The sequence below is a fragment of the Colias croceus genome, chromosome 11 (assembly GCF_905220415.1).
Source record: "Colias croceus chromosome 11, ilColCroc2.1".
In the NCBI taxonomy this organism is placed as follows: domain Eukaryota; kingdom Metazoa; phylum Arthropoda; class Insecta; order Lepidoptera; family Pieridae; genus Colias; species Colias croceus.
In genome coordinates this window covers 1,173,540-1,188,715 of record NC_059547.1, presented here as the reverse complement: position 1 = coordinate 1,188,715, position 15,176 = coordinate 1,173,540, and the positions used below count along the sequence as shown (strand labels likewise).

Sequence of the window (15,176 nt, the reverse complement as noted above, 5' to 3'; positions counted from 1 at the left end):
AACACTGTTATGGCACAAGGAACAGAAATAAAATTGAAATGCCATTTTACCGGTTAGCCAAAGTTAAAAATTCATTTATGGGTCTAGGTATACGCTTTTACAACAGAATTCCACATTGTATTAAAGAGTTTGGTAGTGCTAAATTCAGGTAAAACTCATGTAAAAAATATATTAGTTCAGAGCAATGACCTATTATACTAGTAGACGCGGCATACGCCAACATCATTGCACTAAAAAACAGCGTAATTAATACATACCTACTTACTAACGCATTATCACCAATACAGTTGTTCTCTCTTTCACTCTCACGCACGAGACATAATACATGTCTCACTCATGTACTTCGTAATAACAACTGCCGATTAAAATATAAAAAGAACGTCCAGCCACGACGCTGAATGGTGCGTGACTAAGTGAAACTCGGGCACTTACCTGAGTTTTTTCTTGCCAAAATAGAGAGCGGGTAACGTATCTAGCTCTTTTATATATCATAGGTTCAGAGAGCCTATTATAGCATTAAGGAATATATGGAAGATGAAAATGATATATTATGAAGTTAGATATAAGTTACAGATTATGTAATATTGACATGATTTTAAAAGAGCAACTATTTAATATGATTAATTACATTAAAATGACATTAATAAGTTTTATGCTGGGAATAATAATATTATTATTTAATACTTAGTACTTACCTTATGTTGCTATTAATTATACTCTAAGAATATCTAGGCGCCATATTTTAATTATTGAGTTTTCATCTAGCAAAATTTCAAGGAACAGATATTATTATGTACCTATTTAAATCATTCTTATTATAGGTATTTTTATAAACATTTCCCTACCCATCCCTAAACTCGTACGTTTATTCGTATTATTAAAACTTCAAGTAATTATCAATTAATTTGTGCTTCAGTCGTTTGTTTCATCTTTCGGTGTCAAGTTGCTATCGTTTGCGTTAGCGGGAACTACTTATGCGGGTTTTCCTTTGAAAACGCGGGCGAAGCCGCGGGCGGAAATCTAGTGAATAATATAAATAAGAAAACATAAACATTAAGGTCTATACATATCGCTGCAGTGCTGATACATGTAAATATGGCCCTTATGCGTCGCAACGACAATAATTGATGACGTCACAGCGCAGTAGTTTACTATGCAAACATAGTTTTTCAGTTAATTATTGTAAAAATTATCAAAATTAAATAATTTTTTTTGTAATTGATAGAGCAAATCGGGAGCAATTTTTTTGGAAAAAAATTTTTTATGAAAAGTGAATATTTTTCATTCTATAGGGAAATCAAGTTTTCAGTATTTGGATTTTTTTTTAAATTAATTATAAATAAACTAATAATTATAGAAGTGGAGCAATTACAGATTCTGATGGAGCATTTAAGGAGCAATTTTTTTGCAAAAAAATTTTTTATGAAAAGTGAATATTTTTCATTCTATAGGGAAATCAAGTTTTCAGTATTTGGATTTTTTTAAAAATTAATTATAAATAAACTAATAATTATAGAAGTGGAGCAACTACTGATTCTGGTGGAGCATTTAAGGAGCAATTTTTTTGCAAAAAATTTTTTATGAAAAGTGAATATTTTTCATTCTATAGGGAAATCAAGTTTTCAGTATTCGGATTTTTTAAAAAATTAATTATAAATAAACTAATAATTATAGAAGTGGAGCAATTACTGATTCTGATGGAGCATTTAAGGAGCAATTTTTTTGCAAAAAAATTTTTTATGAAAAGTGTATATTTTTCATTCTATAGGGAAATCAAGTTTTCAGTATTTGGATTTTTTTAAAAATTAATTATAAATAAACTAATAATTATAGAAGTGGAGCAATTACTGATTCTGATGGACCATTTAAGGAGCAATTTTTTGAAATATTAATAATTAAAAAAAAAAACTTTCCGCGCTAACTTCCTTCCGGTACGTACAGCGGACGTTTTAATTTTAATTATGCTAAGAAAATTGCCAACTCCGCACGCGAAGGTGCAGTAAAATGCAGTAAAAACTGTAATTATAGGTATGTGATTTTAATTTAAAGTTACGCCTATTCACACTTTAAACTATGTTAAATGTTATATGGAACATTTTACATTCAATACTTCGATTTTACATGACCTCGCTAATTATAACACTTTTAGGTGTGATTATGCATTTCGTTTCTGATTTTCCGACTTTATATTCATCATCATCATCAGCTCATATACGTTCCCACAGCCCACTGCTGGGACACGGGCCTCATTTTCTATTAGGAAATATAAATAGGGAAAGGATAAAGAAATTAATACAGGGAAGGGCTGATAAAATGAAAAAAATCATAAAGGCAGCATCTTTGTAAATTATTAGGATACGAAACAGTTGCATTTACACAGTTCTTTTATATATATAACTTCTAACCACTTAATATAAAAGCATAGATTACTAAATACTTTAAAAGATTGAACCTTGAACATATTCCTCCACATTTAATTAAACTTAAACCCTATCCCTCTACCAATAAAGTACACATCACAATGCCAATGCTCATTGACAAAGACATTATTACACTTGTACCAGGCACAATCTCCAGATCTATCCTTGGCATACAAACAGACGGATTCATTTCCTTCGCTTCGTAGTGATCCGATCAGACCCATGTCTTAATGAAAAATATAACAATGGTCGAGGCATTTATCTTAAGATTGGTGCGGGATTACTTTCTGGCTGATAAAAAGGATATTGTTAAGTATGTCGAAAATTCTTCAGTTGATCAAAATATTATTATTATTGAAAAAATTCTTGATTGCCTTGCTTATTATCAGTTTCATATAATTAATGTATATATATTATAATCTAGTGATTTATTTGGTTCTATGTTTGTATAAGTATTAAACTGACTCATGGCAATTCAGGGGTATTTAAAATATATAATATTACACACAATATTACACTAGTTGTATTTTTTAGCCGTTTATTTATTTATTTAGAAATTAGTTAAGTTATGTCCACGAAAAGCCCTCTTTATAGACATTTTACATATTTTTAAGGAGTACCTAGTTACTCTTCCAATGAGCATTGCTTGCCAACTGTTTACACAGAACGAAAAACAAAAAACAATATAGCACTCCAACCTCCAACTTCCCGCCAAAACCGAAGGCGGGCGGACGTTTAAAACAAAATCGAGCATTTGAAATTTAAATAACCGGTTGGATCCAGTTAGTCCGATTCTGTGAAACATCTAGAATATTCTGCCGCAACTGGTTACCGAATAGAAGTTAAAATGGCGAAGTTTGCGTTGCTTGTTGGAAATTTAATTCGTAGTTTCGATCACGTTTAGATTTTCGGCTGGTTATGCCTTTGATTTTCATAATTCGAGCTTGCTAGTATTGATTTTGTTCGAGTACAATGGTTCGGAACTAATGGTGTACAATTACTGAAAATATGTCTGCCAATAATTAATGTAATGTTGGTGTGAATTTTGTTTGATTTTGAAAAAGTAGTAATTTGTAAAATTGAAACGGTGATTGCGTAGACAAGGGATTTATTAATTTAATAATTTTTGATCAGGTTTTACCACGCTTGTGGCGTAAATGCCAGTTATAGCTGTTACTCGGTTAGAATATTCACATCAAATTTAATGTGAGAAACAATCTAAACCCAGAATCCCTAGAATTAGACCATATTGCTAGTTTATACAAAGATAATAAACTCAATACTCAAACATTTATTTATTCAATTAGACTTCTTCTAGAAGCACTTTTGAATCATAATTACATATTTTTAAAATTACTACCACTATCATTCTGCATATATTATACAGCCATAGTAACATAAAACCAAATAAAAAATGAACCGTGTTTATTTAAAATTGCAAATATGAACACGTGTTGGTGGAAATATAATATCACATAACTATTCAAACAGATCGGTATTTGCTTAGCATTGGCAATTCGACTCGCAAATAAAATACTATTATATTTATTTTATCTAACGGTATTATATTTTTAAGCTAAACTGCTGTTATAACAATACATTAGCTTCGCTTGCATTTCACAACGCGACAGATGTTCAAAATTCCACCCTTTATTTCAACCGCTTGAAGTTTTATTTCATCGCAAAGAAAGTTTCTATATAGCATTGATGCATCAATGCTAAATGGATAACATTTATACATAGACTAGCTTACCGCCCGCGGCTTCGCCCGCTTTGTCTCAAACCTAATAGATTATATACTAACAACTTCCTTTTGAATCACTCTATCTAGGTAGATATTATAAAAAAAACCGATTCAAAAACTGTTGCGTAGTTTTAAAGATTAAAGCATACAAAAGAACAGAGACAGCGATATAGCTTTGTTTTATATTATGTAGTGATAATAAATTCAATTAAAATCGTTTCTATGGTTTTGCCACGCAAACAGAACACAAACAACATCACATTTATTTGAACCAAATCTGAAAAGCACAAATTATCACAACCCCAACATTAAATAGAAACCCCACATTAAATTTCATTCACAATGCACTGAATTGATATCATATCCTTGGAATCAAGGATAATCACCACTCAGTAAATGAAACACGTATAAATGTAACTTTTATAATAATAACATCATAAAAGCCACGGCCCGGAAGCATTTTCTTTCAAATACCACATCCACAGAATTAAGTCCGTGTTCAATGGAGCACGAATTGTGTTCTTTACAAGAGAATAAAAGTATCCTGCAATCAGCTGATTAAACTAACGTTATCGACTGAAAATGTACTCTAATACGCCTGATTAGAGTCCTCATTCGATTGACGGGGAGTCTTTTAACGGGAGCGCTGCGAAATTAGATAAAAGGCGGTAATTCAGTTGAAATTAGAAGTTTCTCAACTAATTTCCGACGTAATATGTGAATTAAACGGTTTAAGAGATTTATTGAGGGATAGAAATATGGAGGTGAATGCCACGTGTACGAGTGACCTGGTTTTGTATGGGCTTGTAATTGCTATGAATTATTTTAATGAATTATATTAATGGGTTTTGTTATTTTGTTGGTTTAAGTTGAACGTGTTTAAAAAGTTAACTGTTACCGAGTTCCATTTCTCTAATCGAAAATCAATTTCATTTTCTACTAGCGGTCCGCCCCGGCTTCGCCCGTGGTATATATTCACGTTTTCTCTAAATAAGAACCATCCTCGAACTTCAAGGAATATTATAAAAAAAGAATTAATGAAATCGGTTAAGCCGTTCTAAAGTTATGCGCTTACCAACACATTTTGGGATTCATTTTTATATTATAAGAAGATTAGTTATGATAAAAAAAAAACTATTTTTGAATGCGCTGGATGGAGATATTGTTTTTAAATAAGTAAGTATATATTTTACCATGTCTGTTGTAAGTAAATCCATAAAACTGATGTGTAGTTTGAGATAGTGTTTGTAGATTGAGGTATTATTAATCGTTATAGTTGATGTAGAGTCTTTCAAAACCAACTTCAAAACTGTACAATAAAAATTAAAAAATGTGCAATTTAATATCATAAAAAGGAAAACTGTAAATTCTTTCCTCAATATATTAGTTTCATAACCTTTTCTCACCAGTAGCTAGACATGGAAGTAAGGTTTAATTGAACAAAAGCTTTAAAATTCATTATTTAATTTTTCACTCCATGCTCTATTCAGTTTTCACGCTTTGGACACCTTCGCACTAAGAAAGCTAGTTTGTGGAAACTGTTGCAATGTGATTGACTTGATTTATTTTTAATTATTACACTGATAAGTTACTCATAATATTTATACAGGGTTACTTGTAAAACACCAGCAACCTCGCAGGACAAGATAGCTAACATCATAAGTAACAACATTTGTTCTGCGACTATTGGCATAACGCAATAAATTATTTTTAAATGTTTTTTTTAAGCTTTTATTGTACTACTAATGACACGATCTATTTTGCTGTTTCTTCGTTCTGCAAGGAAATACTGTTTTATTAAAATAGTAAGGTCTTTGTAAAGCATTTCTTATCTATAAAATTATACATTTTATCTACCCGTTTTATGGAGTGCCCTGATTTATATTTTAACATAAAAATTCATGCTGCATAAGACTTTATAACACATCTTGTTTTACGAACTTTTTAAATCGAGTTTCATCTAATATCGCTATAAAAATTAAAAAAAATATATATTTTTACAAATAAATTACCCGACAGACGTTGATCTGCCCTAATGCCCCTTTTTCGACTACTCATAACAACCTTGCTTAGTGCCTTAACAAAAACGTCAAAATAATAGCCGAATTGGTCAAGCCGTTCTCGAGTTTTACATTTAGCGATTAATTTTTATAATATATCCAACAGAGTTTACGGTCAGATATAAACCGTCAAGGGAATACCGTATCTCAAGTATATAAAACTAAGACTCACGGGGAATATGGTCTGCGGAAAGAAATAGTAACTTTACACCAACTGTGGAAGTTTCTAGACACCGATAAATTGTGTTGCTTCTTCTTAGAGCTGTTAATATTATATCTGACTTGATATTTCAAATTTGTTTTGTTTCATTTAGATTTGGTTATTTAAAATATCATTTAATGTAAATGAGTTATTATTTGATTTGTAGGACAAGTGTTTGGTCTTATTATTTTATATTGCAGTTAAAACTGCATAGATAATATTCACTTCATAAAGCTGAAAAGTTTATTTGATTGAACATGTTTATCTCAGGAACTCATTTATGTCTCGAATCGAAAAATTATTGCTGTTAGTCTACTTATCTACCTATACTTAATATTATAAAGCTGAAGAGTTTGTTTGATTGATTGATTGAACGCGCTAATATAAACTACTGGTCCGATTCGAAACATTATTTCGGTGTTAGATAGCCCATTATCTGCGGAAGGCTATAGGCTGTATATCATCACAAAAACATTCCTTTTAAGAGAAGTTGTGTGGGTCACTAGAATCGTGACCCCTTGAGAGTTGCTGGACAAAGTTGTCACGGTGATAGTTCTAACTTTCAAGGTTCCTGGTGTCCTTGTGGGCTTATGGGGTAAATAAATAACCTATTGCATATACTGTGTATTGTTTGGAAGGGTTTTATTCAGGTAAACTAGCTTTCCATCCGCGGCTTTGCTCATTTTGTCTAAAATTAAACAAATTGTAAACTAGAACCTTCGTCAAAGACAACTCTATCTTTAAAAAAACGCTCAAAAACAACGCAACAAAATCTAAATATTTTATTGTGACTTTGATTTTTCCTACTATGTAGTTATGTAGAGTAATATCCTAAAGAGCAAGCATTTGATAAGTATAGTGTTTCAGATATACTTCACAAAAGAAGGATTTCTGATAAATTTAATATAGATATAATTAAATGCCAAATCAAAATTAGACTTAAAATCGTCTGTCTCTACCAGGAATTAAGCCCAAAAATTCTAACATTAACAAGCTGTGAATTATTAAGTAGTACTTAATCATAATATAGCGAATTAAATAACGTTGCCATGGAAACGGTAACCTAAGAAGATTATACTCGAAAATTACTTTGCTCTTAGAAATACAGAATAGAGCTTTCGCCTGCGGCTTCCCATGTAACTACTTATAGCTAATATATTAAACTAGCTTTCGCCCGCGACTCCGTCCGCGCGGAAAAATTAAGATTTATTTTTTTCTACGTATTTTTCCGGGATAAAAAGTACCTATTTTATGCCCAGGATAATAAGGTATAATTATACCAAGTTTCATTGAAATCGAACCGTTAGTTTTCACGTGAGACAGACAGACAAAAATTTTTTTAATCACATATTTGGGTTTGGTATCGATCCAGTAACACCCCCTGCTATTTATTTTTTCAATATTTTCAATGTACAGAATTGACCCTTCTACAGATTTATTATATGTATAGATAACATATTATACAATATAAAATATTAGCCTGGCCGGTTGGCTTGGTTGGTAGTGACCCTACCTTCGAAGCCACTGGTCGTGGGTTCGACTCCCACCCCGGCCAAATATTTGTGTGATGAACATAGTTGTGTTTGCTCAGTGTCTGGGTGTTAATAATTATCCATATAAGTATTTATTTAAAATTATATATGTATGTTTATCAGCCACCTGTTTTCCATAACACAAGCAAAAGCTTAGTATGGGATCTGACCATGCCGTGTGTGAAAATTGTCCCGAAATATGTATTTATTATTATTATGTAACTAAAAAATATTCAGCCAAAACTATTGTTACAATATGAAAAAAGAGTTTGTTTATTGCTTGTTTATTAATTTAAATCTAAAAGTAAACAATGAAAACTATATCACATGTAATACCTATGTTGTAGATAATTAAATTCTCATAAGGTTAGGACAAAGGTCTACCCTTGTCCCTTTGTGGGGCATGTAGCAAATGCATTTCACATCCACTATCTATTATCAAGACAATAGACTTTCTTTCTTTCTTCCTAAATAGGCAATCACTCTTTTACTACTTACACTTCTTAAAAAATTATATAATTTTCATTTGGATTCAAACCCACGGCCTTTCAGACCAATATCTACCAATGCACAAACTAATGCACCAAGCGTCAGTTAATAAAATAGTAAAACCGATTAAATTCCACACATATCTATAATACCTATAGTCTATACCGGAAGTAATTGTTAAGTGTGCACAGGCGATTATTCCGTAACTATTACAAATATCAAAAAACTTTAAACTAATATTGAAAGTACTTAATACTTAATGAGTAAAATGACAATAATTGCATACAAACACGCACACTCATTCAAACACGCACGCACAACATATGAGTATATCTACTAAACTTGAGTTAAAATGTATAATTTAAATTTTATTTTGTATAATTTTGTATAAAAAATAGCTAAATTACCTAAATCATTATTTAAGTTAATATTATGCTATAGTTCTGTTATTATTGTCATTAAGGAAAATAAAAATACAGGCTGTCCTAGTTTGGGGTCCAAATGTTACATGTTTGTACCTAACCCACAAATTGTTCAATAAAAGATTTTATTATTATTATAATAACTTTTTAAAAATAAAACAAGAAATACCCAAAAATGTTACATGAAACGCTCCCATACATTTTGTGTTCGAAATGGTTCAAAGCAAATGTTCGAAATGACATCCTCGTTTTGAAATACCATTGTATTTATTCCACATAGAGCTCTATTTACAGTTTCTAAATAAACTTTCATTAAACTTTGCGAAATAATTAAAGCACAAAATCCAATATAAAAAAGTAAAATCTTTCATATTAAATGTTTGGAATAGTCATATTTCATACTAAATGTATGGAATCTTTTGATGTAATTTTTTTGGATATTTCTCGTTTTATTTTTAAAAAGTGATTGTCATTTTACTCATTACGTTAAGTAGGTACTTTTAATATCAGTTTAAAGTTTTTTGATATCTGCAATAGTTACGGAATAATGGCCTGTGCACACTTAACGATTACACCCTGTGTATAAAAGTGCTAAAATAGTTCGAACAAAAGTATATTTACACTATACTGTTAGTATTGGAAAAGTTCGCAAAATATTCTCCGTGCACTATTTTTATTACTCCACCGGGAATGTAGTTTTCTGTCGGATAAAAAGCTTTAAAACTATACTTTCAACGGCTTTCTTCTTGTTTCCTTAACGCATAATGTTCTTGCTATCAGGTTATGTAAAACTTGTGTATGGAAATGGCCTTAAATCTACTCTGACAAAGATGTACATAATATTGTTGACACGTTTGAGCTTAATATTAAAATGTTAACTGCTGCCCTTTTTCGAAAAATGCACCTCTTTTCTTATTATAATATTATGTGCATCATATTATGTTGTATGTTCAATGTTTTATAAATATATAAGCAATCACAAAAAATAAAAGCTCCTGCGTGAAACAGATTTTACCTATAGGTAAGATTTTTACCTATACATTGCACTCTAAGGGCTGATTTTTCAATCCTTGGTTAAAACTTATTCATCGAATAACGTATTAAACTACCATTTCAAAAATATATTATATTTGTCCGTATTTGACAGTATACAACTATACAGGTGACATTTTAAAATGTTCGTGTAATACTTTATTGGACGGATAAATTTTAACCAACAATTGAAAAATCGGCCCTAACTCTTACATCATTCGACACATAAAATGGGATTTTTTTACTACACGTTAGAAAGTATGATAAACATTCCAAAGAATATTGTAAATATATTCACATTTTTTAAATGCCCTTATAAATAAATTGGGATATAATAAAAAACAGAAATCAAATGGCTCTTTTAAAATGCTTATACAAATTAACCACTTATTTTAAATCGAGAGACAATTCAATTTGTCCCCTTCATACACCCTTATGTTGAGTAATAATCTGAAACGCACGTGCCCTAAGAGCAATTAACCTATAGAGTACTTGTATCGAGCGTATACAATTTACATATATTTGTTTCTCTCTATCTAAAGAAAACGTCGTATGAAAGAATGAGACAGCTATAGACAACAAGCTACGTTTCAACATAGTCATGGCACCATTTTTACTATAGGTACGTATTTAGATAGATAGAAGGTGATAGTGATGGGATGTGCTTCAATCGATAAAATCGTGAATGTATTTTGCATTTACGGTTTCGTGAAATAATAAATAATAAAAAAACAAAACTTATAATAAATTTCAGTTGAATACATTATTTGTTTAATCCTACGTATATAATAAATGCGAAATTATGGGAGAAGGGATGTTACTCTTTCACTGCGGAACCGATTACAATGAAATTTTGTACATACACACATAGGTTAGGTTTTATCCCGGAAATCCCACGTGAACGGGAACTGTGCAGGATTTTCTTTAAAAACGCGGGCGGAAAGTTAGTACATTATAAAAGAAATTTTAAAACTTGAAATGTAATTTAAAATAAAGAAGGAAATGATGATAAAGTTAAAGGAGTGAGGAGAAAGGCACAGTCAGCATGAAGGAATCATGCAGCATTTTAACAAATTAATAAAAGGACAGTCTTAATGAAAACATTTTCCTAACATCCTACTAATAAATCGAAAGTTTGTGAGGATGGATGTTTGTTACTCTTTCACGCGAATACTACTAAACCGATTACAATGAAATTTGGAAAAATTACTTTTGATCCCGTAAATCCAACAGGAATGGGAACTATGCGGGTTTTTCTTTGAAAACGCATGTATATTAAGTATGTATTTCAATAGTAGTTTCTCATCTATGAGAACTGTCATTTAATCAACCGTTTAATTTTCACATAGTTACACATTTAAAGTAGGTAACTAACTTATGTATAAAAAATTTCAAAATAAAAATTCACTCTCTTTAATCAAATGTATTTATTATCTACAGGAACAAAAAAAAACGTAAGCGTAAGATTGCACAATTCTTCTAGAGTATCCATCTTGATAACACGTAGGCTCGAAATGCAGTGAACACAATATTGCAAATTGTGGCGGCGTCCAATCAACTCATGTCTCACGTTTTATACCCATTTTTTATTTAGCTCTGGAAATCTAAAACAAAATGAATTTATTAATAATCTGAAAGAGAAATTAATAAACAACAAACGAAAACTAAAACACATAGTGCAAATAAAACAACCACGTGGTATGTTTTATTTTCCTGCGGTAAAAAATTTACATCTATTATTTGCAACAACAACTACATATAAATCTGATTTATGAAACAAAATAAATAAATCAACGTTAATATGAAATAGATTTTTTGTCATAAATCGATAATATACGCTAGATGTGTTACAACACTACGGTGGTAAACAAAATGCCAAACGTGATATTATTGTGACGTTTTTTAAAAATTATTTCATTATTTTATATTCCACAACCCCATAAAGTGGGTAAATGTTACAGTTACAACATAAAATTACAAAAAAGCGCTTGATAAAACCTTCAAATAGGTTTAAAACATAAATATTTATCAATTTGCTGAAAATCACTTACCGATGGAAAGATATTTGCACATTGTTTTTATCCAAAACTCCCATTCGACTAGTGATAGCCGGTTGCTAAACATACAATAGTTATTTTAGCACACTGACAAATAAAAAGAAACACTGTACACTTTATATTTTCTAAATATTTCGTTAAAAACACTTGACGCACTGAGCCCACCAGCTGGTTGGAAAACAAACTGACTGCCGGCGCGCTACGTTTGAAGACAGTGCAGATACTCTATCGCTATCTCAATCTGGCTTATGCTGTTATTGACTAAGAGTAAGTAGATTAGAAAATATGTATTTTGTTCTGTCTTAATATAAGAACTCTATAGGTTAATTGCTCTTAGCACGTGCCTAATGAGGTATCGAGAAACTGAAGGACTTATAACGAATTGTAGTTATTTCTACGTATTTGCTGAATCATTATGTTGTTGTTTTAAATAAGTGAGCTTTTCCATTTTTGCGTTGCTTATTTGTCATTGTTTAACACAAGTCTATATAACTGCGTTAAAAACAACCGACTTCAAACTTGCACTTGCAACATTTACAAATATAGACAAAAATGCTCATAAAATAAAAACTACTGGGCTTATCCGAATAAAATTTTTATGGGACCAATTATTCGACACCATCTCGCATCGAACAAAAAAAGAATCACGTAAATCGGTTCAGAAACCTCGGAGTAATCGGTGTACATACATAAAAAAAAAAAAACTTTCGGCCGAATTGATAACCTCCTCCTTTTTTTGAAGTCGGTTTAAAATGTTATTTGTTATTGTTTAAATGACAACTGAAATAAACAACATTCTTTTAATTTAATATAAGCAATATATAATGGTGATGTGAAGACGAGTTATTGACGACATTCACAAAGTGTCAGATAGGCTATCAGATGAAAATATATCAGTCGACATATTTTTAATCCTTAATCAAATCAAATAATTTTACCATTATATTATCAAAACAAAGTTATTTCAAAACATGATTTAAACTAGAAACAGTACCAAAACTCAAAAGATAAAAAAATCTAGATTTCAGACATTAAGATGACCTAAAACACGAGCGTGTCTAACTCGAGGAACGTGTGTCAAGTGCTATGCTTTCTTCTGAGCCACGCGTGTGAAAATACAAGGCGTTTTATACTCAAAAGATGTACTATTTTTTAGTTTAAAAACCTTTGGTTAACGTGATGGCAATTAGTCATACAGACATAATCCTTACTTTCTTACTTAATCTAAAAGTATAATTATGCAAAAGTGTGTTTGTTTGTCTTTTATTCCCATCGTGAAGAATGTTTTTTGATAATACAAGCTGTGCCACGCGGTTTTACCCGCTTTGCTCCGCTTCCATCAGTATTAGCGTGATGTATTATATGTATAGCGCTATAGCCTTCCTCGATAAATGGGCTATCTAACACCGATAGAATCTTTCTAATCTGACCAGTAGTTCCTGAGATTAGCGCGTTCAAACAAACAAACAAACTCTTCAGCTTTATAATATTAGTATAGATAGAATATGTTTGTGTTCGGAGATAGTTAAGAGTGCAGAGGCTAGGGAGTGACAAAGATTATACTTTTTCTGAACTCATTCTTATGTGAATTTCCTTTAACGCGGTCAGTGCCGTGGGCGTAAAGCTAGTTTATTATGTTTACATATCTAATCTACATAATCATAAATCAGTTTTTAAGCTATTGCATATCTGGTATAAAGCGAACCGACAGCTGTGCTCCATATTTTAAAAAATTTGTACTTTTGACTCTACCATGTTTATATATATATGAAGTTATAATGTTTGTAAAATCTAATCTAAGTATGTATGACCACTACCAAAGTAAGCGTAATAATCATAAAATATGTATGTTAACTAGTAAAACAAGGCACTTTTCTAAAAGTATTTTTGGAATGGGTCCAATATTGTATTATAAATTGCCTAAGGCAATGGCAGAAATAGGAAATACAGCTCTATTTAAATCTAAATTAAAAGAACTTTTAGTACAGAAATGTTATTATTGTGTAAGGGACTACATTAATGATAAATCACTTGACATTTAATATGTATAATAACTAAGGTGGATCGGGGCAACATCGAACGAGATTTTGATGAGATGAGGTATATTTTTTTAAGCATCTATATAGATCCGAAGCACATAATGTAGCAGAAAATTATAAAACTTTCAATAGAACCAACAGATTGTACTTTACTTTGCACCAGACTGAAAATCATTATTCTTATATATTAATATAAATATTAATAAAAATGTACACACAAACGAAAATAATGAAAACGGGTAAAGATCGTAATGTAGGGGGGAAGACCGGCAATTGGTGGTATTTTTTAAAATTTTCGTTTTATCTCCTCGGATTCTCTGACAAATTGTGTAAAGCATGTAAAAGTATACGAGTTTCTTTATCAAAGTATTTTAAAGTAAAAAAAAGTATTAAATATTGTAAAATAATGAATTTTATAATCCGGTCTTTCCCCACATCTACCAAATTCAGACAGAGGTTCTCAACCGTTTTAATATCATAATAGGTAGTTGTGCAAGTACATTACTATCCATTGTCCCTTGCCGATGATCTACGTCTAAATATTGACATAGTAGTTATCATAACTAGGAAATGAATGGAAACAAAATTTGGATACAATTTATATTTTTAATAAATAATCAAACAATAATTGAACAATACACTTACAGAAAGATACCCTTTTTTACTAGCAGCATATGCTTATTCAAAACCGTATTCATTTTTTACGTCCGGTATCCACTGATTCCAAACATATTATTTACCTTTAAAAACAATGAGTGGCGTTAACTTTGCTCCATTAGCGTTAACTGCAGCCAACACTGTTATATTTTCTTTTCCTGTGCCAAATGTGGTGCGTGAGGAAGCTTTTCCCATTTTTCCAACTACCTTAGTCTTTGATGGATCTAGGTTCCATACTTGGCTAGGTCTGTTTACTAAATCAAGGTCCAGCAATACCTTTTCTAGTAAATTAAAATATTCTTCAATGATAAAAGGATCAGTCATTTGGCGTCTGACATGTTCTATAGGCTGTGGTTTTTTTATAGAAAGGTCATGGCGTTTGCGAAAATTATACAGCCAGTCCGATCCCGGCCTCCCATTCTTAAACGGTGTAGCGATTCCATTCAGTTTGATAAATTCTTCGACGAGGTTTATTATTTCGATCCTGGAGAGACCAAAACCCCATTTTTCCAGTATTATTAG

At 31.0% G+C, this 15,176-nt stretch overlaps 1 protein-coding gene across 1 annotated transcript in view; it reads left to right on the top strand.

Moving 5' to 3' along the window:
* Nucleotides 1–15,176, top strand: part of LOC123695274 — a 102,738-nt gene that overhangs the window by 44,050 nt on the left and 43,512 nt on the right. The gene's annotated exons all lie outside the window — the stretch shown is intronic.